Source organism: Aythya ferina, assembly GCF_964211825.1.
Source record: "Aythya ferina genome assembly, chromosome: 9".
NCBI classification, from domain to species: Eukaryota; Metazoa; Chordata; class Aves; order Anseriformes; family Anatidae; genus Aythya; species Aythya ferina.
This window is the reverse complement of record NC_140305.1, coordinates 17,756,724-17,782,859: the sequence shown is the minus strand read 5'-3', so window position 1 is coordinate 17,782,859 and position 26,136 is coordinate 17,756,724. Positions and strand designations below refer to the sequence as shown.

General features: G+C 45.7%; 1 protein-coding gene across 12 annotated transcripts in view; it reads left to right on the top strand.

Moving 5' to 3' along the window:
* The first annotated feature begins 3,771 nt into the window (after positions 1-3,771).
* LPP (LIM domain containing preferred translocation partner in lipoma) overlaps positions 3,772-26,136 on the top strand; it is a 381,557-nt gene continuing 359,192 nt past the window's right edge. For 7 of the 12 annotated variants that reach the window (XM_084529011.1, XM_084529022.1, XM_084529024.1 and 4 more), the window contains exon 1: positions 3,794-3,902. The gene's annotated coding sequence lies outside the window, so the exon portion shown is untranslated. Of the gene's footprint in view, positions 3,903-26,136 lie in introns of all 12 variants that reach the window. The other 5 variants (XM_084529025.1, XM_084529005.1, XM_084529023.1 and 2 more) reach the window with 4 other exon arrangements.

The window sequence follows — 26,136 nt, the reverse complement described above, 5'->3', positions numbered from 1 at the left end:
ATAATACACATCTTTGTGGCTATGCTGGTCTAAAAAGGGGAAAAATAACATGAGATTTATTGAAATATACCTATCACAGTGTGTCTTAACGTTGGATCACCACCATATTTCCAAAACTTATATTTATTGAAGATACACAGGGAGCTCAGCCATACGAGGTGCTCTCACCGGCTGTAAAAATTAACAGCAAGAGATAAATTACTTCAAAGTCACTTGTATGAAGATGTTTATACACAGGGAGATGCTGATGCATGTGTGCATGTTTTGTAGACACTGGTCTTCGCAGCAGAGAGCCAGGCAGAGGATGGCATTTCTAGGGATACCCAAATACCCCTCGTACTATGAGGCTGAAGGGCAGAGTCATGACCTGTCCTTGGCATAGCTGAAAAGCACAAAAATGTCTGTGGTTTTGGCTGTTTCCCAGAGACCTGTGCCCTTGCTTGGCCAGTCCCCCACACCACTGCCAAGCCCACAGGCAGTTTCTCCAGCCACTTTAGTTAACAAAGCTAGCCTGAACAAGAGGAAATGAAGCTCTTCTTCTTTGTATTTTTTTTTCTTTTCTTTCTTTCTTTCTTTATTAATTTTTAAGTCATGCATCCACATTTCATGTCCTGCCACCTCCTGCTGCAGCCGTGGAGGATGGTGCTTTGGTGGCTTGGAGGAACAGCAGGACTTCAAGCCTGGCCACAGCGTGGGCTTACAGGGCGTGGATGCTGGTTCCTCAGTCACCCCTAAGAGCCCTTGTGGTAGGTGTAGGTTTGTGAACCTGGCAAGTTTGTTGAGTCCTTGTTTGTCTTCTTCCAGTACTTTGCAGTGTGTAGCGTGAGTGCTACAAGGAAGCACCATAAGCACTTTCTAGTGGTTTGAACTTTGCTTGGAAAAGGAGAAAAAAAAAAAAAAAAGAAAGAAAAGAAAAGAAAAAGAAAGACAGAAAAAAATACAGCTTGTTATTGTGTAGGCTCCACATAGGAGCATCCCACTTCAGTCTAGAGTTGATCATTATTTAAATAGGAAAACATTCCTCAAGAGTTAAGAGAAACACTCTTTCCTCACTCTCATTAGTATCAAGAGCTCAAGGAAACCTCTCTCCCAGTAAACGAGCAAGGTTTAGGGGGTTCTTCTAATGCTGCCTCTGATGTCATGCCATCTCTTTTCTCTTATGCATACATACACACAGCAGCATCTGTACCTGTTGACATATACTCAAGGAACTGATCTGCCATGATAGAAGAATTTCGAGCCAGTATAACTCCCTTTCTACCCCACATCTGAGCTATCTCTCTGTACAACAGGCACTGAGGACTGAGCACTTCCCAGCTCCATCAGCCCAACGTAGGAAGATGCTGCTCAACTTTTGGAGCTTCTATTTTTTTATTTATTTACTTTTTCTGGTGGGGAATATTTTACTTAGGAAAGGTTTGCAAGGGAAGGGTTTGAATGGGAAGGGTTTACATCTCAGCTTCCTTCTGTCCCTCTGAGCTTTCACTTCACTCTAGGCATGACAAGGAAGCTCTGCACGTTGCCATACTATGGATAAACCCAGCCTCCTGAAAAACTCGTTTCTCCATTGACCTTTCTGAGCTATGGAGCTTTTATGTGACTGGGATGCTTTGTTTAGCTAAATATTTATACAGTAAACATTTGGTGTATGGGTTGCTGCTAAGACTTCAAGCTCTGTGGGACAGAGGCCGGTTCTCTATTGTGCGCCTCGCACAGCCATAGGCAACACAACACACAGCTATAGCAACAAAATTCCTACGGTTTTTGGAGGCACAGACTGTGACTGATTTTCTTAGGCACAATGGAGCTGCTATCATCAGTTGCTCAAGAATGAGGTTTCCAAATTCCCCTTTTCTACAAAGTCTGGGCAGAAAGGAGGGGGCGTTGAATCCTATCACGACAATATTAGAAGGAAGATGAGTCAAAAGTGTCGCAGGGGTGTCCATCAAAGAGCAGAGATAAAAGTAGCAAAATCCCAGCAGCAAATTGCGCCTGGCAGACACGACGAAATAATGCTGCTTGAAGGGAGTGAGGGGAAGTGTCACTGCGCCCTGGGTGCTAGAAGTGCCTCCGTGAGCGCCAGAAGAGTTGAAGTTGTCTTTGCTGCAGACTTTCCGTCTGACGCCGGGTGAGTCACCGGCGTGTGGCTCACTGCAGGAGCGCGAGTGCCTGAGCGCTGTGCAAACCAGTGCAAGTCAGGTGCTGAGACAAATGTAAGGATCTGAGGCTCGTCTCTCCTGCGAGGTGCAGATAACGTGCCCTCTGATCCTTTATGGTAAGGTGTTCGAGGAGTGAAGGGCTTCGTGCTAAGGCTGCAGCTCCAAGCAGCCCAAGTCCTGAGCTCTGGGAGGACTCATCACTGTTATTTGACACAACAGCAACTGGGGAAGGCCAGTATCTGCTTCTGGAGCTCAGCCAGGCTCCTCTTCATTCAGAGGGGTCACCAGCCTCCTGGCAGGGCATTTGGGTTCCCGGTTGCAGACCAACAAACCCAACCACCGGCCGACCAGCCATGTCTGCAGGGCGCGCTGTGTGGCCAAGGTCTCACCAGCCAGCCCTGGAGGAAGCCACCGATGCTGTGAAATTAACTTTTTTTAACCAAGAAACGAAGTTTCCTTTCCTGTAACCCCAGACTTATGAGTCAGCATTTCACACATCAGTTATTTACGACAACAACAACAAAAAACAACACAAGGAGCAAATTCAGGTTTTGGTAGGAGGGAGCAAAAGCGGAGACGTTGCCCACAATGCTCCTATATTAAATGTATCCCCTTCCTCTACTTTCTCAATAGCCCCCAGTTTTCCTCTGTTTTGGTGTAGCCTTTTGTGTGTAGCAGCTCCAGGCCTACAGATTTATACTGTTTAGCCTAAAGGTCAATGCAAGAGAAACATGTTTTACAGCTGGGGACACTAGGGCACAGATAGCTGCAGTAACCTGGCTATGTCTTTAATTCCCCATACTATCTCATGATCCTACCCAAAAGCAGCATGCATGCACTCCCTCCATGGAGCTGCCGGAATTCAAGGAAGGGCACAAATCCCATTTGTGCAATAAGCCTGAAGGCTTTCATTTATGCACTCTTTGGTAACGCGTGTTCAGCTCTAGATTGTAAATGAAAATTGCTTTGAGTCACAAGGAAGCTCCATGCAACCCACAGTCCGAGCACCTAACGGTGCTGGTGAATGCTGGCTGCAGTCACGGAGGCTAACGTGGCCTTCTGGAAGTGCCGGAGTGATCGTGATCCCTAACTGCTTAATGTTTTTTCCAGCCTCCACAGGCCATTTGGCCACCGCGATGATGTTGTGAGGTGGTGACAAAGGATGCAGGAAGTCCTTATGAGAAGGATGCTGTGACGAGGAAGCAAACAAGATGAGCTGTTAATAAAAGGCACAAAGCACTGAAATCCCTCAGAATATGTGGGGAGTTTTCTGGTGAGTAATACCAGCATTTTAGGAGCAGAAAAATGAATCATTCCTACTCCACATTAACTGCTCTCATCCTGCCACAATTTACAAACCAACGCAGTCCCATGCAGCCTCTCACTGAGAGATGGAGTAAATGATATTTTTCCTGCAGGACAGACAAGGTTTCAGCATTTGTCTTAGTCTGGGTCCTGAGACCTCATGAGAAAGGCTGAGCTAAAGGGAAAAGTCAGCAAAGCCCTGGCTAGAATGAGAAACACCTGTAGGTTATTCCCAGTGAGAATAGTGGCTATCATGACCCCCTCAGCATGCAGCTGGCAGCGGTTTGCATGTAAATACACCAGCAGCCAAAAAGTATATGAGGAATTAGGTTGTAAGGACTTTTTCCTTCTTGCTTTCCCCCACCAGGAGCTGTGCTGGGTGCTCTGGGATAGACTGGAGAGCTGCCTGCCCCATCTTGTTTGGAGTGACACAGCCAGGTAAAGTAAGAAGGGTGGGTGAAAGTCTTTGTTGTGATGAGCTGGCCGGTGGCTCTTGAGCAGGCCACCTCACTGGAGGGCTGTGAGCAATATCTGTAAACACATTTCACGCAAACATCATTATCTTTGGCAGCTGCACTAAAAAAGCTGCAGCTTAAATGAGTGTCTGGTTCCTCAGTCTTTCCTGTGCTATGATCTCATGCTACAATGTGAGCAAACTTCCTATCTGTGAAGAAGGGAAGCAGAGGAGCCCGTGGGGAGTTGGAGTGGATTTTCTCTCCCTCCCATCAGGTGCTACTTTTACTGCAGAGATGAGGTATATCCAAAAACCTGGGTCAGGGCTGATGGGGAACTCTGCAGTCCCCCTGGTGAGGCAGCTTGGTCTTTGTGCTGCATCTCCACTGTGCCAGCAGTGCATGTCATGGCTTATTTGGGGTCCTGCTGCCCAATACGTGCCCCTGCTCTCGTATGGCTGGGTCAAGACAAAGAATAGGGTGATGGGAGAGAGCAATGTGCTCAAACCCAGGCTCTGAGGGGCCAGGGCTAGCGATGGCATGGTGGCTGGTAAGCTGCTTTTGCCTTTCTTTCTCTCCTAAGATTTGAGGCTGTGTCCAGAGGGATCCCTACAGCAATCTGGTTGTTCAGGGAGGAAGGAGGGTGTTGTGTACTTCCACAGAGCAGGGATCTTGTGAGGATCCATGGCTCACCCGACAGGGCAGAGCAAATTAATGAGTTTTGTACTGTCCTGGATCCAACCCTAGTCACATACAACAAAACCAGCAGGAGCACAAGTAGATACCTTTGGGACCCAAGTGCTTATTTTGATAGTGTGAGTGTTCGGACTTGTGCTTGTTGTTTTTTCTTTTTTTTTAAAGGTGTAGTGGATTAATTCTGGTTTGTGCAGTTGTTGTACCATAGTTTGTTTTTGTGTTGTAAGGGGCTTGGCAATGGTGTCAGGAGACGTGCTCCCTAAGTACTCTTATTATTTATCCTCATTGTACAAGCTGCACCAAATAAGTACCAGGCATTTCCAGAAATTGCTATTGATTGGGCAACTGCGTTTACAAAGCTAATCAATAAGTTTAACCCCCACCATATATTTATTTGTGATACAACTGCTCTCTTTGTGTGCCTCATGTGCTTTCCAGAGCTTGTAATTTGTCCAGTGTAAATAGCTGATTTCATCCTTTTTCCTGGGGAAAAAATAGCCCTGCTATTATAACACTGTGCCTCTTCTGGTGAGGGAGGTGGATGTGTCTTCCTGTCTTTAGGGTGGGTAATTTCACCCTTCACAGGAAGAAGATGAAGGGATGGGAAAGAGCCTTGTTGTTTCCTGAACAGCAGAGTTACTGCAGTCTCCTGTGGATTTTTGTCCTTTGGCCTTTTCATCCTACTTCTGTTTCTGCCATAACAACCCCAGCTCTTTCCACGCAGCTCTTCCTGTGACTTTACAACACAGAAGATAACGTAATGCTGTAGAGGGACAGAACCTAGCAAGTGCTTGTTGGCCAGGCAGGACACACGAGCTGTTCCCAAAGGATTGTGTAGCACAGGCCCTTCTGCAATGGGGACCTCATCTGGGTCTTCATCTCTACTACCAGGGTTCTTCCAAACACTGGATGCTTCTTGTTGCCGAAATTTCTACCAGTCCTTTAGATATGACCAAATTGGGTCAACAGTTATGAAATTCAATGTGAAGGTTGGGTGGCTGAAGGGTCATCAGAGTGTCAGTCCAAAAAGTCATCTGTGTGGATGGCTGAATTGCCAAAAATATTTTACTTAAGTCCAGATGTCTGGAAATCAGAAGATCTTGGATAGCTTCCTCTTCTGGTCTCAAATGATTTTGCTCATTCATGCTTCACTGGCAGTTCTAGATCCTCTAGGGTGAGGATGAGAGCACACAAAGCTCTTCTGAAGGATTTCCCCACAAACTGGAAGCACCAGGGTTTTGCAAGATCTTCTTCTGTAGTGTGGAACTATGACTAAAGAGACCTTGGTGGTTCTTGCTCCATTACAGCTGACAATGCCCTGTGTGAACTTGGATATGTGAATGCCCCCACCTCTGTTCTCCAAGGAGAAACAGACCCACATTTGACCTCTGAAACCCAATGCTCCAATGTTTCTCCAGAATTTCCCCCTCTGATCTGTGCAGTCACTACAAACTGGCCCCATTTTGGACTTTCCTCCTGCAGAGAGTGGCTATTAGATTCAACAGGCTCATGTGCTAACAAGGTTTTTCCAGGATTTTGAGATTTTCTTAGGAACTACTGCTCTGATCATAAGGCCAAAAATGAGGTAGTGCAGAAAGTGGTGTGTAAGAATGTTAATTATTTCCCAAACAGTAATACTGGTAGTTTCTATTGTATTCCTTTAAAAAAAAAAAAAAAAAAAAAAAAAAACACAACAACACTTGTTGACCTTCAAACACTGTAAACAAGGAAGCTGAAGTCTCAAACAACCCTGTTTCTAAAAGCTTCTTGTAAAAGAAAAATCACTGATCAGGCAATAGTGTGCCCTGTGTACAAGATTCTGGGAGTTATCAGAAGTTAGATACTGCTTGGCCAGTTGGATGGGTGTACAGCTGGCACACAGCCTGACACATGCCATAGCAAATGCTGCTCCTTGCCCCACTGGTAGTTACAGGACATGGGAAGGAGCTGACATTGTTGGAAAGGGGGAGAGTTTGGAGGATGTCATCAGTCCTGGAAGCACGGGCTGGGAAAGGGGCAGGTCATGGGGGCTGTAGAGGGGATCTTGGGGCACTGTATGAAGGCAAATCTGGGGGACGCCAGGGTAGATGTGCTGGTGAAGTGGAGGCACACAGGATGCAAATTCTTGAATCATGGAAAGAGGAATGGTAATGCCTGGAGTATTGATGATAAAAATGTGTGAGATCAAATACTTGGTTTCTCATTCCAGAAGAACTCCTGATGCTCACTTTCATCAGACTTTTAAAAGACAGTGCCTTTCTTTGGCACTTTGGCAGTAGGTACAGTATAATGGTGCATCCTGAAAGTCAAACTGACCTGTGTATAATTAGTGCTTCTGCTTAATATACAAGAAGGCTTACAGGCAGTGGAACTAAACTCCCAATATATAAGCCTTTGTCTTCTGACTTTACCTCAGATTATTTTAATTCAAGACCCTAGAAACAATTGCAATTAGCTCCTATTCGTTCCTTTTGCTCCTCTTTATACTCAGTTGCTTGTCCACACCCTCAGTTCCTTGGATCATTGACTCAGATGTTTAAATGGAAAAATACTCAGCTCAAGTTTATTGCAATGAGCAGAAGCAAAGAGGGTCTCTGTAAATATCTTGGTTCTTTGTATGCAGCTGGGTTCCCCTTTGTTTACTTGACTTCCCCAGTTATTTTCAAGCTGCTAAGGTCATTGCTAGTTAATAGTTGGCTAGAAATCAATAGACAGAGATGGTTAAAGATAAGTTTTAATAATGAGAGCAATCAAATTCTAGCAACTTTTATCTCTCTGCTGCTGCCAGTGGTGGCTGTTTTTTGTGCAATGACTCCATTCATTTTCCAGCTGCACAAACTTCAGGCAGTGTTTTTTTATCTTTGTAAAATACAGCTACCATAGCCCACCCTGGTGCCTCGTGGTTAATGCCCTCTTGCTAGAGAACTGAGCTCAAGTGTGCTAAGTGACTTCCATCAGTTTCATCAGGGTTTTCACCCAATGTTCACTGTTATTCAGAGAAAACAGCTCCAAGATATCTCTGGAGTTCACCAGAGATTGAGCACTGTCATCTCTTGACTCATCTTTGAATAGATGGAGAGCTTCTCCAACTCTTGGTGAGCATTTCTACTAAGTTCAGCTGTCCAATGGCTTCAGCTCCTTCAGTTGAGCATTATGTTGCAGCTGGATTTTAACAGCTAAGCTCCATCTTGGAAGGGAAAACATAAGGCTAGAACTTAATGCCTTTAAGGTCTGGGTTTGCTTGGTTCAGAGTGTGCAGAGCAGTGCAAAATCCAGTTGCCATCCCTCACCTGCTGGACCTCGTTACATGGAAAAGCAGATCTCTTGCAAATACCTCTCATGTTGAGTGATCACTAAAACAAGTGTGTTGAAAACATTCTAGAGACAGTGGCTGCTGCTGGGCTTTGGATCAGGTGCTACATGATGCTGCTTGTGCTGGAGGTTCCTCGGCTCCCTGTGGTTTGCCAGGCAGTCCCGTGCCTGGCACCGGGTTCTCTTCCTGTGGGCTTTGCAGCGTGTTTTTGGGTTGTGATGCAATGGCACGCTGTCCTGCTGCGGCAGACTCACCCAGATAGGTATGGCTGGCACGTGTGTGCTCAAGCAAGTAAAAACCTAACTATCTACTGAAAGCCCTCTCAGATGTTTTCACAAATGTGATGGGCCATGGGGATGGTCTGGACTTGGAGTGCATACCAGGAATTTGAGGGACTCTTGCTCAGTTCTGTTCTGTCCCAGACTTCATCTTCTGCCTCAGGCAAGTTACGTCAGTGCCGTGACTCAGTTCCCTAGCAGTACAATGGAAATAGCAATGCTGTTCTAACTTGTGGGATTAGTTTGGTGATAAACACCTCTAAGTCTTCAAGGTGCTGTGCTTCTGTGATCAGGACAGCCACTTCAGCACCTACTGTATAAAAAAGTGACTTGAGCTCTTGTACCTGCTGAATGCTTTGGGCAACACTTTTACTAACTGCCCCTTCAAAGCTTGTACTTATGCTCCACACCTGTAGGGTCTTCCCTTCTTCCATCCACCCCTTGCTGTTGTCTGAGAGTTGATGTTCTTGGAGAAAGAGGTGACCCTTTGGCCGATGGCACCGCATTTCAATCCACTACAAACAAAATTTGATTTGGCTACTTTATCGTGCCCATGGGGCACTAGTTTGGTTGGGGTTGTTCACTGCAAATCCTGTTGGAGATGCATGTTCTGAAGGATCCTAACAGTAAGCTTATGAGGTCTGAAGTAAAATGACACAAGGAAATGCAGTAAAACATCTCATGGGTTTTGTTGAAGAACATCCAGGCAGCATATGGAGCCAATTTTTCCTAGGAAACAAATGAGGACAGTTCCCAGGTAGGGTATTTTGCATGTGTATGTATATGCAACGTGCAGTTCCCAAACCAATAGGTGGAAGATGGGTTGGTGTTTTTTGTTAATAGTGTACGCTAACAGGCCCTCTCACTTGTTCAAGGCGGTCATACTTTTATAGGTAACCTGGGATGGAGTTTCTCTTCGGTGGCATTATCTTGCACATCAGCTCATCACCCTGTCTAGGAATGGACTCCTTGCTGGTTCTTCACTTTTAAATAACTTCCAATCCATTTAGAAGATAAATTCTCTGCATTAATGCTCTTGATAATGTGTTAGAGCAAACATCTTGTCCCAGTTTTGTTGGTCCCTCTCCTGTGTGGATTTTGGCCACAGAGCAGCGAAATCAAAGTACAGCAGCTGAGGATCTGTTCCTATTTCCAGTGGGCAAATCACAAGATATCTCTCAATCAACCTGGTAAATATAATTGAATTCCTCCTGATCCATCTTCTGGGGTTAGAGGCTGTTTGCTTGTCTGTTAGGATCAGCAGGTGGGAGCGTGGCTTCCTGGAGCCTGTGATAACAAAGTCTGTAAGCCCTGCTTTGTGCTCCCTGCCTCGGTGCTGTGTGAATGGCAAGTGGCCTGCTGCACCTGGCACGGAGCCACGCCTGAAACCCAAACCTTTGCTGGGCTGATAAGCCAAGCCATGTAATGAGAAAGGAACACTCTGCCTTGCTTCTTAATGCTCAAGGGCGTGCACAATGTCAGTTTGTCCAAGGCAGGAAGGATTTGTTTGGAAAGGGAAAAAAAACAACAAACTTTTTTAATACCAAGCAAACAAAGTGAGGTTTTGGATGTTTGGGGATAAGACTTAGAATCTGTAAGCACTTGGCTCTCATTTGTTTCAAATAAGGCCAAGGTCACAAATGACCTGAAGTCATGGTTGTACTACTTGTTTTGCCTGAAGAACTGGCTTGGATTTGTGAATGAGCAGTGAACTTGCCTGAAATATCTGATTCTGTAAGGCCCAACCTATTTGCTGCTTTGTGTCAAGTATGGATTGGGGTTTTGGTCAAGGGAAGGATAGGGATGTTGACAAAACATTTTCCATTGGCTTGCAGACAATTTTTCTTTCCTTTCAAAAGGATGTTTTCTATGTGCAGAGCTCTTGGGGGTGGGGTGGGTGAGGGGAGAGGAGTTAAACCATTGCAACCCCAAAATTTGTTCCTTAAATCAAAGGCTTTGGACAGACTCTAAAGGAAACTTCCCAATTATTCTTGTTTTATTAAAATTGTTTTGTGCTTGGTCATCGGGGGGTGGTGGTGGAATCTTGTCCTAGCTTAAATCAGAATATCAGGTAGGAGATTGCATAAAGTTCTGGGCTCATTACTTTGGGTGCAGCACAGGCAAGTAGCAAAAACAACCTTCCCTTCCCTGACAAACGCCTGAACAGGAATGAGACAGGATGCAACAAGTGGACAAAATGAATGAGTGTCGGGAGGAGAACGAAATGAGGAGGAAGCTGTGCCTTGCCATGGGCCAGCCTGGTGCCAGATGGGTGTGAGGCGTAAGGCTTGTGGCACGGGAGAGTTTTAAGGAGCTATGTGAAAGATGCCACTCTGCCTGTTGGTGTGGAGTTTGAAGCCAGCATGGTATTAAAAAAAACTGTTTTTGGAACTAGCAGCTGGTAGTTTCATCAACAGGACCTGAATGTGGATGGTGTCATGGGAGCTCTTTTTCACTGCCTCAGTCCTGTAAGTCAGGCTCAAAGGTTGTTGATGCTGTCTGGGCCCAGTGCCCATTCGAGAGCTGGCTGGAGTGGCAGGGGGCTTTCTCTCCTGGGTAGTCAACCTAAAAGCTTTTCATCTTCAGAAAATGTCAGTTAACAGATCGAAGATGCTCAAAAATGCCGAGTGCTCCTGGTTCCTGCTGTCTGCAATCAGAGCTGTGGGTGCTCAGGCCATGACTTGAATAAACATCAGAACAAGATTCCCAGTAGCAGCCAAGTCTAAGCACTTCACAACCCAGTGGCTCTCAGACACTCAAAGATTTTCTTGTTGATCTTTTGGTGAAGTGCTGAACTTGAGACAGATCTGAAATTCTGCCTGGACTCTGCAACTTTCAGAGCAGCTCCAGGAAGCTACGTACAAACTCTCAATGTGGTTTGGTTCCATTTGACACCTTTGGAAATGTGTGCCCACAGGCAGCTGAGGCAGAGAACAAGGAGGGAGGCAGTGTAGGGCAGCAGCTGCCCACTCTGCCTTAACACTAAATCCTTTTCTTGCTATGAGCAGTAGTGGGACCCTGTAACACCCAGAAATCTGCCATAAGTAGGTTTTTCAGGTTACTGGGGCAACCTGCATCAGAAAATATTGCTGTGGATGACTGGAGATCAAGTAGTGGTTCAACATTTTGTTCTGGGTATCCACAACAGCTGACTGATAGGCACATAAAACAATGGTGAAGGAGTTGGTCAATGGCTGTCCTCTCAAAGCTGGGACAAATAACATGGTCCTTGGTGTAGCAGAAGTCTGTGCACCCTTGGTGTGGCTGTTCCCAAACAGATAATTGCTGCTAAAGAAGGTTATTTTCTAACCACAGTCTTGGGCTGCTAATTAGGAGAAAGTTTCTTATCCTCGGATTTTGAAATTGCTCCCCAGCAGGAGCAATGAATGCAAGGAAGTCCTCCCTGAGGATAGGATGTGGCTTGACAAATTTCTGAAAATTTGTCACAATTATGTGTTTTGCAATAAGAATAGATTAAATATAGTGATCTTTCCTATCTCCTGTTCCAGTTGTGATCTTCCAATACTAGCTTCTGTTTTAAAGTGACCTGGCTAAAACTTCGGCTTCTTGGTATTATCTTCAGCCTATTCCCATCCCTAACCAAGCTATTAACTTGCAGAATCAGTTATTAAAGGCACCTGTGACCCCCCACAAACCTCCAGAGCCAACTGACTTCCTACTTCTGCTTTCTGCTCTGATTTGAGGTCAAGATCTGAGTATGCTTCAGCACTCCAGTCCAATTAAGAAATTCAATTTGTGTTTCAAATTTGTTTGGGGGTCTTTAATCCCCTGGTGGTAGATTCCTCCCATCCTTTGGAAGTTGTAGGGAAAAGCATGTTCAGTGATTATTAAATGACTCACCAAACTAGCCTGGTGGCTTATCAGGCTTATGCAAAGCTTACTGTACTCAGTGGAGCGTGGTGGGACACCCAGCACTGTCTGCCAGGTCAGGAGTTGAATTGGTGCTATCTGAGTGATATTATCCAGGATGCCTGGGGACAGAGGAAATTAAAAGTCACTAACACTTGCTGCCCTGAGCCAAAGCTCAATTGCAGAAGCACCTGCAGGGTTGGCCAGAATACCTACTGCTTTTTTTTTTTTTTTGGTTGACTCCTCAATGTGTTTTTCTTTCCAAGCCAGTGGATGGCATAAGGCAGCTGACTCTGGATAGGCAAAATAGCCAGGGATGAGGCAGAACAGGATTCTGTTGGTGTGCAGAAGGTCTTGGGGACACAGTTCGGAGGGGGGAAGAAATGCACCTCGTTTCCCATCACCCTTTTGATTGTGGCTCCTTTGTGCTGAGCCTATGAAAAATAGATGTGGACAAGTCTAATAGACTTGCAGCATGACAGGAGACAGGCAAGCTAAGGCTGTTCCAAATTTTTCATGAAAAGCTTTTGCCCAAGAAAAGTCTGTGTTTCAACTAGGAAAAGTTTCTTTGCTGGAAGAAACATCTGCTATTGAATCTCAATATTTTTAGTTGAAAGTTCTAAAACTCATAGAAATAGTTTTCGATCAAATGACTTTTTTTTCTTTTTGTATTTAAAAAGAACCTTTTCGGTCTCTTAGAGATTGGGGCTGAAATGTTAAATATCAAGGTGAACTGAAAATTCAGGAAAGAAAATCTTCAGTTTGACTCAAAATAAAACCTTCAGATTATTCTGAACTGCCAGTGAACCGAAAAATCAGTCATTTGCACTAATGATAAGTAACTGGCAGGTTGTTTTGCCTGTCAAATTCTGTGTCTTGTGGAGTGAGCACATTGTTGTCTGCTGACATGATCTACTGAGCTGCTAAAAAATAAAAAAAAAATCAAATATAACTCCTATCTGTTGGCAGTAGGACTTGCTAACAGGTGCAAGGGACTTCTGTGTGGACTATCAGGATGAGGGACCCCAGTTTCATTTCTCTGCACTCAAACTGCTGTGACCTAATAAATACCCCAGGATTTCCCCTGGGTACTGATGTTTAGAGACCATCATGACAATAACCACTGATTACCTGGTTGGCAGTGGCATCTGCAGGAAGGCACCCATGCCAAGACAGGGCACAATACCACAGTGTGTTGCAGGGAGGAAGGTGAAGGATAACACAGGAATGGGGTAGAAACTGGGCTTTCCCCAGCCTGCTGAGGGTGGATGCTGCTCACCACCATGAACAGGGGTGGCAGAAATCAGCTGGACCCCTCACTAGAGTAATGAGGCAGGAAAAGAACAAAACCTGGGTGTCTCCCAGCTCCTCCACCCTGCTGGGAGGCAGAGGCTTGTCTTTGGGAAGTGGGCTACCCTCTCCAGCAGGGGATGTTAGGGACCCAAGGGGATATCTTGATGCCTGTACTTGTTCAGCCTTGGCTGCTTTTTGGATAGCACTGCCAAAACAAGGGGGAGGTCAAGCTGCCTAGCAGGAAGGGCTGCTGCTCACTGGGAGGTGGGATGAGTCTGCTAAGGGGCTGTGAGGGAATAAATCCCTGCCTTAAACCCTGTGTTGGACTGGCTGTCCTGAGCTTGTAAGAGCACAGCAGAGCCTCTCACCTCCCAGACAGGGGGCTGTGAGGGTCATAGCTTGTGGGCAGGGTGATGAGACCCTCTGCTGGGATCTCCCCCACTGGGTGCTTGCTGGGCAGGAGGGAGGTCTCCTTACTGCAGGTTGAGCAGTGGGGTGGGGTAAAAAAAAGTCTGCAAGGGAGATAAATAACCACAAGGTGCTGAGGAGGGAGAAGGCAGCATGGGGATGCACTGCAGACCGTGACCTGCAGCTGCCCAGACTGGATGGCCAGGAAAGAACTGTGCAATTGTAATAACTGTAATTTTATGGCATGTCTGCCAGGTGACCGGTGACTTGCTGAGTGTGAAGTGGTGTCTGAGCTGGAAGGAAGCTCTGCTGAGAAACTGTACGAGGGCCCGGGTTTCATCTGGGGTGCATCTGGTGGTTGTGGTTAAGGCAGAAATCTGGTAGCTAAACTAAATCAGAGTTTGGGGTTGGGGGGGTGGGGAGCAAGCCACAGTGTGAGCAGGACCTGTCTCATCTTCCTATTGTTCCTCCTGCCTGCTGTGTTGATCCCAAATAGGTTTCTAGCCCTACATGCAGGAGGTGAGGCAGCTCATGCCATGGGAGCAAGCCCGACCCTGAGACTTATGACATGGGGTGGGAGCTGGGGGCAGTGGGACCAAGCTGTTTTAGTACTGAAGTATTAAAGTAATCCCCATTTTTTTCCTAGATGCTTTAAGGTTTGGACTATGGTAATGTAGTGGTTTAGTCCCACTAGGTAGTCCCCTGAACCCTATAGGTTTTACTACTGTAAGAGGAAAGAGGATCAATTTAATGAATGTGGTTAAAAATGGGTCTGGCTCTGAATCCTGCTTGCTGTGATCTCTGGCACAGTGTGTGTATAAAGAGTAAAGTTTATCAGTGCAGCATCCCTCCCCAGAGAGCTGGAAGTCTCAGCTAAATAAGGCTTATTTCTCAGAGCACCAGGCATGAGCTAGGCCTCTAACTTTGGATGTTTGCTGTTCACACTGTCGTGCTTATGTCCATGTGTGGCCATACCCCTACTCTCTTCAGTCTCATCCCAAGGCAGCCTGGTTGCTCTTCCTTTCTTTCACTATGTTCCTGTTCCACTTCATCCCACTGCAGTGTCTGGTAGAGGGGAATGGTTTGTTCTACTCACCAGGTCATCGCACAACAAGAAATACACATTTATGCTTCTATATTTGTCACCTAACAGTCTTACCTCCAAATAACCTCAAGGATCTTGCTACCTGTCACCTGCTCCTGCCCTTGCCAGGCACAGGGTCATTGCTGCCCTTTCCTGATGTGACTGCTGGGGATGGACTGGGGGCTGCCTTCCCCAGCACCTCCTGTCAAAACCAGGGCCCATGCAGCTGCACTTCCCATATGGTGGGGTTAGAGCTACAGCTGAAGTTCCCTACCATATCTCTGTTTAAAATCAGCGTAAGTGTTCAATGTCCACAGGTCTATATTAGGTTGCAGAAGTCACTATCCCAAGTTGTGAAGTCAAAAGCTGTCAATAAAACAGGATAAAAATTCCCAATAAGTGTCCTGGGATAGTTTGGCTACCCAACCATTGTCAACTCTGGGTACTGTGTGCATCTGAGTGCTCAGCCAGCCTTTCACAGGCAGTTTGTACTATCTAAAGCAGCTGCTGACCTCGTGGGATTTGGGCAGTGATTTCCAGGAGGGGAAGGAACGAGTGATCTGTAGCAGCCACTTCTCCGCTACCATCCAGGGCAGTGTGCAGTCTGTCACAAACTTGTAGCATCCGTTCAGTGTCCAGTCTCTTCACGTAAGTGTTGCCCTGTGGCAGGGATTATAGGATGTAATTCAGCATTGCCAGGCAGAAGATAAAGCAGGATTACCGGATATTTTGCAGTTCTTGTAACCTGTGCTCTAATCTTGGAAGAAGATGAGTGGGTGAGGAGGTCAGTTTGGGTGGGGTGCTAGATCTTCCCATAAGCCTCACTGAACTTGAAGAAATTGCCTACACAGCAACAAGAATGGGTTAAATCCTAGCACAAGGAGGCACAAAATATTCTCTGGACAAAAAAGTCATACTATTTCATTTTTAGCTTTCCTTTATGGAAGTCACAGGACTTTGTTTACACTGAACAATGCAAAGCCAGACTAAGATCAACGTGTCCTTGATTTTGTTTTGCATGTTAAGTACTGCATATTTACCCCTTGCCACCTAATTTGTGAATTTGCCAGGAATCAAAACATCCATTTAAACTAGCCAGGAAGACAGCAAAATATGAGTACTGCTAGATCATTATCCAAGGCACAGCTATGATGTACTGAGGGTGGCTTTGCAAGGTCTGAAGTATAAAAATGCAGCTAGGGAGAGTAAATGAGTTTTTGTAGTTCCAGAAGTTGATTGTAGGTAGGAACATTTCAGATTTGTAATCTGAATGTGCAATCAAGATGTTTTCTCAGTGGAAAAAGCACAGAGGGTCTGTGGGGACCCAAGGGTGAGTGTTGCATTGCCCTTTGGAGCAGGCTTGTAGATATAACTGATGTAACTTAAATGTTTGGTGCAACTTTTTGTCTTAATGATGTAGGAGGAAATCTAATTTACTCTCCTTTCTTAAACCTTAACTTTGAGGAAAAACAGTGTTTAAGAAAAAAGCCTCATCACAGATCTCACTGTCATAATTTCATCCCGTTGCTTTTACCAAGTACCAGACAATGCAGCTATTGGTATATTAGAACACCAATTTGGAAAAAACTTGATTTGCCCATGGCAAGCTGTGTGAGTGAGTTTTTCTTATGACTTTTTTGATGCCTCAGTTTTCTGATTTCTATAATTTTTTCTTCCAAACTCTTTGGAAGTTGGACAGTTTTAATACACAATGATAAAAACACACATTTTTACATCATTCTACCTAATTTGTATAGACACTTTCTACCTGCTTTGGCCATCTATCTCCTGAAAGGAGGAGAAATCCTCTTACAGCTAAAGTTACAAAATGAGCTCACTACTTTATTAGACATCAGAAAATCCAGCCTGGCAGGAGCAGGAGGAAAACAGCCTTCCTATGCATCATTGTCGGGGAGCTATAGCGTTCACTGGAGTGTGGTGGCAATGAATTAACTCCAGGCCTATTGGGTTTATTGCTGTAGGTAGGCTCTCAGAAAAAGGAGAGTACAGAAAGACTTTCAGGTTTGTTAAGAAAGTGGCAAGCGTTGTCCACCCAAATCTTGTATTGTCTACTTGATGCATAATGGAAGTTAATGAGGTCAACGGGAAATATTAATTGTCCTACGCTGTTTGCTGTCTACCCTTGCTCTGGTTCTGAAAAATTCATGCTTAGCAGCAGCTGAGAAGTCAGCAAAAAGCATTTTAACGTAGGCAGTGGGCAATATTTGTCCCAGTGATGCCATAATGCAGGTGGTGAGAAATCACTCAATTATATGCATGAGGGGGACTCCGTGTAAGAGCAACATTTGGAGCTTTATGGGCAGCATAAAAGGAGAGAGAATGAGGTTTTTATATCACTGCACTCAGTTGTAGAAGCGTGAGGTTGTTTCCCGCCCCTATGCATATGCTTGGGCTGTGTAAGGAAAATAAATGTCTGCTTGGAAACCTGGCCTGGCACCTGGGGAGGACCTGTTCCAGAGACCCCCCCTCACCCACCCTCTACATCCCCCATTATATAGGTGATTTCCCCTGTCCAAGACTGGGCAATGTCAAAAGTTACACTCAAAATAAAAAATCTTGACTTTAATAATGAACCCTTAAAGGCAAAGAATTCTCAAAAAATATTTAATTGTAACTTTTCTTCACCAGTTACTAGAGGAAGTGAAATAAGGTGTCCCATTAGGCACAGATCCCACCATTTTATCACCCCACTTCTGGGTTTCCTGTGGGGTCTCTGCTCCTGGAGCCAGGTGTGCAAATATGTAAATCTCATTTGGAAGTGTTTCTTCCCTAATGCTCATGGTGGCTGAGAGAAAGCACATAAGTAAGATTACAGCACCTGTCAGAGCAAGATATTTGTTTTCCATTTATTTCAAATTGTTTGAGCGCTTTAACCCATGATTTTTCTGTGGCTGGGGCTGGCAGTGCTGTATCCCTGTCATTGCAGTGGCTGTGTCCATCTTTTCCTCCAGACATACCAGCACCCAGGCTGTCCTCTTCCTGCTGCTCATGAGAACTAAAACATTTTTCTGCTGGTACAGTTCTTCCTTTTCATTTATGTCGAGAAGATCCATCCACTAGCCCAGTGTGTTTTTCTAACACAAATGTCTATTTTATTTTTGTATTAAACAAAATACAAAACTGCTACAAATATCTTAATTTTTTTTCTTGCTGTGAAGCTTGACATCTGGGCCTGTAACAGCTCATCAGTGGATTTGTGAGATGAAGCAAATGACATTTCTATATAGAGCACTGGCTGCTGTAGAAATCAGATGGTGAAATGGGACTGTAAAGAATTTGGTATTGAGTGATGATCTTCATCCAAGGATCTCGGAGTACAGCAAGCCTGTTTTGCTGACATAGAGGATGGGTGACTTGCTCCAGCCTGGTCAGCAAAACTGGTTTCATAGCAGGGAACGCATCTCTGGAGGCCTGTACCTAGAGCAGAAGCACTCTGGTGTGGGCACTGCCTCTCCATGTTTTATAGCACTCATTGTTATAATGAGGCTTGGATCCTGGTGTGGATGGAAGTGCATTTACTGTAACTAGCTGTGTTTGGAGCTCCAGTCCCATCCTCGCCACACGTGCAGTGTGCTCAGATGTTTTCTTGCCCCGTTGCTTTGGTGGATGACCTGCTGACTTGTGCCTCCCCTCTGTGGATGCAGCTCGAGCTGTTTTCTGTACAAACATTGCTTCTGTGTGCTGGAGCACAGCGTGGGACCGGGGCAGTGCTACTGCTCTGTCCTGCCCTCAGCACTGCTCCAGGAAAAAAGCCTCTGGAGCAGGCCAAGCAGCAGCCTTGGGACAGTAACTACAGTCAACCCCAAAACCCTGCAACCCCAGGTAGTTTGAGGATGAAGCTGGAGAAACTGTCGGATGCTTTCAGCAGCTTTTCCTTTGTGCTTCTGGGGGAGGTCGGAGGGGTCCTGGGTCTGGGCTGCTGCTGGCAGTGCTCTCCTCGTCTCACTGGTGCTGAATGCCTGGGGAGATGCTGCTCCAGCTGGGCCAGGGGCAGCAGGACACTGGGAACCCTCTCGTGCCCCGAAGGGGAGCTTTATCTCTGCCTGTGCCTTTGTACAGGGATGGAAGGAGGCTGTGGTGTGGTGCTCAAACTTCATGCAAGGGTTATCGATGTGCTTTGGTGGAGGCTGGCTGTCCACCCCAGCTGGAAGCCTAGCCCTGTGCTCTAGCTATCACATCTATTAGAGACATTCAGGTCCAGCTGCACCATCTCAAGCCACATCTGATCAAATTTCTCCAGTCAGCAGCAAGAACTTGCTGATCCCCAGGAATCCCATGTGCTGCAGCAAGGCAGGAGAGGTAGCAGTGTCACTGCTGGCTGGTGCTGAGCCCCAGCCCCTGGCAGGGTGTGAGGGGCTGAGCTGTTGGCATGGGGAAAGGCCCAGCTACACATGGCCATATCCATGGAGCTCTGTGGTGCTCTGTGCTAGAGGAGGAGGGTTTCTTGTATGCATTTTGCTGCCTTTCCTTTTGGGGACACGCACTGGCTTTCTGCACTTCCAGCTGAACCTTTTGTTGAAAAGAACTGAAAAGCTATGAATTGTAGTGTTCACCCAGGTCTCAGTTTGCCTATTACACAGGAACAAGTTCTCAACATCCAACTGTTATTATTTCTAATGAAACCTTTCAACTTTAATTGCAGTGGCCTTACATATGTGTAAATATACGTATGTGGGCTGCATTTGAAAATTAAAAATATAGCTGCTTAGTTCTCCTTTCTGGAGGTTATCTCCCTGTGATTCCTTCAGGACTGGAAACCATGCCATGCTGGAACACTTCAAAATCTCCTGTGGAAACAAATATCTGTCTTACTGCACAGCTTGCAGCCCACCAGCCTGTTAAAGGGCTGGATGGGGCTCAAGCACTTTTCTGACTTTAAAAATGGCTTTGTTAGCTGTTAGGGAAGAGGAGCTATGTGGGTATTAATGAAAGCTGTCTCAGTAGCTGTGAAGGGATTTGCTGACTGTTGGAGCCTGCTCTATTTTGTTGAACTGAATGTGCTTATCTATTCTTATGTGGACTGCTTGGTGCAAATGAAAGGTGGGGACTGCCTCCTTGCAACCATGGGATCTTGGAAGCAGTGAAACAATTGTTCCTGGTCTTATTTTTGTGATTCCAGGTGACCATCAATTGCCTGGTCTACCATAAGATAACTTGTGGTTAAAGCATGCCCAGGGTTGTGTGCTACAGGCCCTTTGCTAATCTAAAAGAAAATCCTTGATGAACTGACAAACCTGGGATAAATTGGCTTTGCTTTCTGGGAATATCCACAGGGAAGAGTGCAATGAAGTGGCTCTGAAATAACTAAAGCCTGGAGAAGCAAAGGAAAAGGCACATCAGCCTGAGTCTGTCCAGAGTGATGCAGAGCGATCTGTCAGTGGAAATCCATCTTCATGGAGCTGCCTGTTGAGAGCTGCTGTGCAGTGCCCCCTGAGATGAGGGAATAAAAGTGCCAGAAATGGCTCTATCAATTGGCAACTCTACATCAAGTTTTTGTTGACTAGTGGAGAGGGGGGCTGGTGGCTTGCAGCTTTGCTTGATGGAGGGATTTCTACACATAGCAAAAAAAATCTAGCAAAGCAATTACCTTTATCTTTGTTGTACAATAGCACCAAGCAGGGAGTGTTAGTCACTTCTGGAAGAGGGAAAGGAATTTTACAACATAAAATCACATCTTGTTTCTCTTTCTTTTTCCAAGATTTTGTCCATCTGTTCCCTTTTTCAAAAACAAACAAACTATTAATACAGTGCTTTGATAGAGCCTTCTGTTCAAGGCTTTTAAAGTGCTGTACAGATATTCATGATTTTATTTGCCAAGAAGGAGTCCTTAAGAGATAAATATTAAGTTCCTTGCTTCCCGCAGGGCAGATGCCAGAGAGGCTGTGTTTGTGTCTGTGTGTAGGGCTGATACTGCAACTGGGGCCCTGGTGTTGGGCTCTGGAGGACATGCTTGATTCCCACATCTGTCTCAGGATTCAGATATGATTGTATACAAATTGTTTGTTTTCATTGCTTTTATTTCCATTGTAAAACATGGGCATTTCTCTTATTCTCTGCCTTGCCCATCTTCGTGCTGACCTGACCCCAGCTCTGGTTTGTGTGATGCAGCCCTTGGCTGGGCACCCACGTTGAGTGGCTATTTCTGCACTGCGGCATGACCAGAGCTTTTAGCAGCAACGTGCTTGGTGCCAGACCCGTGGGGTTGGGTACCGATATCGCTGTGGTCTTGGCATCAGGATTCAGTTCCAGCTTGAGTGGATTCCTAGGCAAGTTTCCTGCCTGCACCAAGCTCTTTGCTGCTGCAGTACTGCTGGTCAGGAAGGCAGCTCATAGGGACCTACCAGAGCTGCTGTCACCTATCCATCTGCATCCCCAGTGAATCCACATAACTTTAAATCCCCTTGGTTGTGATGTGGTGCAAGGATGTGGAGCAGTGTGTTGGCAGAGCTTGGGGAGCTATGCCCCCTGATCCTGAATCTCACCTTCCTGGGGCACTAGTGGCAGCTATAAAGCACTGGAGGAAACCTGTCGTGAGGGCTACAGATGAGCAATCTCCCCTGGAAAGGACTTCCTGAAAATCTACTTGTTGTCTGAAACATCTCTGCCAGCCTGGGACAGCAGCCCAGTCATGATGTTCTTAGCCACTTTTCTTTTTGTTCTTTCTGTTTGTAGAAAAGACAAAAGGATAAATTGGATAAAATGCCCCAGATGGAAAGCTTTTGTTATCAGGGAAGAAGCAAAGTCATCCAAGAAAGGAAGGAACCAAACATATCCAGTACTGAAACGTGTTCAGGAATATCACAGTTGCTACTTACCAGAAATCAGACTTCAGGCCCACAAAAGGAATCTTAAAAGCCTTAAGGGAACAGACAATGCAGAGTTCTGTTCTTGTAGTGGAAAATACTTTCCCTTCTCACTGTTCTGAAACTGAGCTTGTGATGGCTTTCAAATTATACTCTGAAAGCTTGAGTTGGCTTGTGAGCTGTTTATCCTAAACTCAGAGTCATAAAGCTGAACTGATCAGAGTAAAAACAATTCAGTAATGCCAGCCAGCCTCTGGGTCCATCTGCATTGCAATATCTTGCAGCTGGGCATAGATGGCAGCTATCAGGATGAGACGAGTAAGGTGGGTGGTACTGAGGAGTGTGGTGAGATGGTAGGAGTGTGGAAAGTGAAGCAGACAGGGTTTGGGGCACAGAAGAAATGGGTGGGTGGGTATTGTATGTAGACACAGGAAGAGACTGAGTTAGTCATGGAGAAAAGCCAGGTCACCTACATGAGGGCTGATATTGTCTCTACCCACCCAGGAACAGTACAACTAGGGGCAGAAATACTGAAGTGTCTAAACCAGAAGTCTCCTGGATGAGAAGACACTTGTGCTGATAATTTCTCTGCTACAGCCAAGGCTTCCCCATGCCAGCAGAAAGCTCAGCCTGCAGGGCTGGGGTGTCCAGATGCACACTGAAGGGTTAGAAGGGAAAAAGGAGGACTTGGTGCTCAGCTGTGTTTCTACTTCTCTCTTCTGCTACAGAGCTGTGAAAGTTTTTGAGCCTTTAGGTAGAGAAAGTCTCTCTGCTAAAAGGTCTCAGTGCTGCTGGGCAGCAGGTGACCTGGCAGAAGAAGGACAGGTGGGGAGCGGTGAGTATGGCACAGCCTGTACTGGGGAAATTAGACTGGATTTTATTGTGCAATTTCTTGTTGGGGCTTGGCGTGACCTCCATTATACCCATGAGATCACCTCCAGCAAGTATCAATAGCCTCTTCCCCTGTGCCTTAATGTATTTTTAATTCTAAGTAACTGCCAGAAAATAATATTGTTTCTGGAAGCTTTCACTGCAGCATTTAGTTATACATTTATCCCATTGTCTGTGAATTCAGGATCCTTAGTTACCCTTAGCCCAACACCTGCAAAAGGAAAAAGGAGGTTAGGAATATATAGCCACAATAGTTTTCAAAATAACATTGAAAGTCATTGTTATCTGGCCTGCTTGAGTACCAAGTCTGATACAAATTGTGAAAGAGAACTCCTAGCACCTGGGTTGGGATACTTTGAATTATGCCAACTTAATGATGAGGTAGTCAATTAAAAAACTATTAAGTGTACAAACTTCTACATAGCTTGAGTTCCAGCTACATGTTTCCTGTTTACCAAACATCACACCCTTACACAGCACGTAGATATTTAGTAACACATGGATTATATGCTCTCCATCAAATTCAAGTTCTTGTAGTTAGCTTTGTTAAAACTTAAGTTAGCTGCTAGCTTAGGACATAACACTGCCCATCTTCAATCAAAATTGGGTAGAATTTGAGGCTGTGTAAGGGTGTAAAATGGTCCAAGCAGTAAATATAGCTTGGTGAGAAGAGCAAGAGTGAAATGAATAATAAGGACCACGCCATAAATATAACTAATTATACATCTTTTGCCTATACTTCGGTGGACCATATGATGATAACACTTAATGCTCAGAGGATCTCAGATCGTTCTGTAATGAATTCTTGCTCATATTACACTGGTAGTGAAAAGTGGTATCTGGGAGATCTGCTGACCATCCAAGGTTTGAACAAGCCATCACATGATAGAGGAATACAAATCTAATTTCCTATATATCTAGTGCAATGTCCCACTCACTGGGCCAGGCAGTGTCATGCACCTGTAAGCACAGCTTCAAAGCAGTGCAGCAACAGACCAGATGTGTGCCAGAATGGCCTAGCTGTGTGGTGTGTGAAAGGAATAAGGAAGAGGAAAGAGGTCTCTTTGAATGATTCCCCTGGGATGGGGATGTTCGAGGAGGTAAACTTGTTGATTATTTTTGAGCTCAGATCTCCTGAACTTCGTGTTCTGACTTTTTTCCTCCTCTGCTGGAACAAGAGGAGCGTGATGCAGCAGTGGAACCATGTCTGGGATCCACTTCTGCTCAGGTCTCCTGTGTCCTCCTTTGATCTTCGTCTCCTCTCTCTGGGAGAGGACCACTTCCCAACCCCTCCATACACCTGCTTGGAACTAGCACAGCTCAGCAGTAAGTAGATGTGGTAGGAATAAAAAAAAAAAAGTTCCTGCACCAAGCCCTGAAATAGTTGGCAGGAATAGGTTGGTAGTCTGATTCAGTGACGACAGCACTCCACCCTCCTTCTGTAAATGCCTCATATCTCCTGCTGCCAGTCATGATAGAAATACAGACGTAGCTTTTCTCAGGAGGATCTAAATGTTCTAGCTGTTATTTGGTAAGGGGGATATTTCTCCAATTAATTATTAAGTGGAGCTCTGGCTGGAGGAAGGGGCTGCAGAGGTGTCAGAGTGAAATGGGGTGAGTGTTTTAACCTTTGTGAAGTTCTCCTGCAATCTGCAGCAAGTTTGCCTTGTGGGTCTTGGCCAGTTCTTGTCCTACAGCACATCGTCACGGCTGGCCAGCAGAGAATGGCCTCACGGGGACCCTGCCAATTTCCATAACTCGTAGGACCATCTTCTCTCTCCTTGGCAGCAGAAATATGCTGCAAGGAAACTGCTACCTACTGCTCATGGCTTCATCCTGACCTTACTCTCCTGAGCTGAGATGGTGGTCCTGGATGTGGAGCTGTAGGAAAGCACAAAGGAAAGCAGATCTGGAAGAGCAGTCACAGGGATGGGACTGATCAGCTGAGAAGGAGCAAGGGGAAGGGTAGTGTGGTTTATTGGATATACAGTGTTGTGTTGGAAGTCTGGAGACCTGGCTTTCATCATCCTAGATTACATGGGCAAACATCACCTCACTGCAGTGATCACTTCACCCCATGTGCTGACCCTTGGTTCTTAGTGACATTAAAAAGAGCTGCAGGGCTACTGGCAAATTGCTGCATCAATGCATGCTTTTTTTTTTTTCCTGGCAATAAAATAATACTCCTGTATGCTAGTGTCCTTCAACAGGAGCCCATTTGGGGAGCTGACGTAGGAAGGTTTGACTGTTCTGACTTTCTCAGGTTGATCTACTGAGGCAGACCCTCAACTGTTATGAATCAGCACAGTTGATAGTATGAGGAAAAAAATTACTATTGTACCTCATGTACAGGAGGATCTTGCTTTGATGCTATGGTCTTCTTTCCAGATGGCTTAATTATCCTCAAAAAAAAAAAAAACTGTTAAATGAGTCTACTCCATTAGTAATAAGATGCCTTCTGAATTTTGAGCTGAGATAACACTGCAGATCACTACAGCACTCACCTGGTCCTGTTCAGCCCTGGGGACCCTCCTTTAGTACAGGCACTAAAGCCAAAGTTATAATTAAGCTCTGATTCACCGTACAAGCTGTCTAATATTGAGTGAGGCTGTGCTTCCCTACCCAGTAAATGCTGCAGTCAGTGGGCATCCTGAAACTTGGCCTCTGATTAGCCCACGTTTTAGCACCTCCAAAACAAGAACACATTGCACTGCTTTGGTTTTAGTGCTCTTCTCAGCCACACCACGGCGAAGATGGTGATATTTTGCCCTAGTGTAGGGCCAAACTCAACAAACAAAGGTCTTAACTAAGGAACAAGGAAACCGGGAATGACCTCCGGAGAGTTTATTCTGCTCCAGAGGAGAGCTTTTCCCAAGGCCCTCTCCAGTTTGTTTTCCTGTTGCCACTGCCAAGTTGTGCCTTTGCAGGTGCCCTGCCGGCCGCCGTGCAGGCACAGCGCCTCTCTGTGCTGTGGTCATCCACATCACAGCTGAAGCACGTAGCTCAGGGACTGTGCTCATGTTTTGGGGGAGCATGGGACAAAAGGATGGCTCCATCCCCAGAGAACTTAAGTGTATAAGCCAATGTCAGCTTCTGCTCCTCTTCTTCCCTGTTCTTCCTGGGAAATGCATGGGTTTGGGCCCCAGACTCTTTCTGCAGCCTGGACTCCAGTGCTTTGTTCCCAAGCATAGCTGTCCCACTGGCCTGCCCTGTCCACTCAAAGCACATCTCTGGGCATGAGTCAAGCCCTGTCATCAAAGCATGTTCATCCAGCATCTCATCCTCAGCCAGTTGTCTGCAGGCAGCTTACATCCAGGGTCTTGAGGGACAGCCTCCTGGCAGCACACCGTGGTGTGTGAGAAAGGAACAGGAGGCTTGCTCCTCAATCACTCCGTGCCTCACTGCTTCTCCTGTCTAACCTGTGACTGATTTATTTTTCCTTTGGTTTCTCTATCTGCTCCTTCCTGTGTCTTTGCCATGCAAATCCTCAGGACTGCTTTTGACTGCACAGCCTGACTTTGGGGCTGCAGTCCCTCCAACATGGAAAAATGTCCTGGGACCTT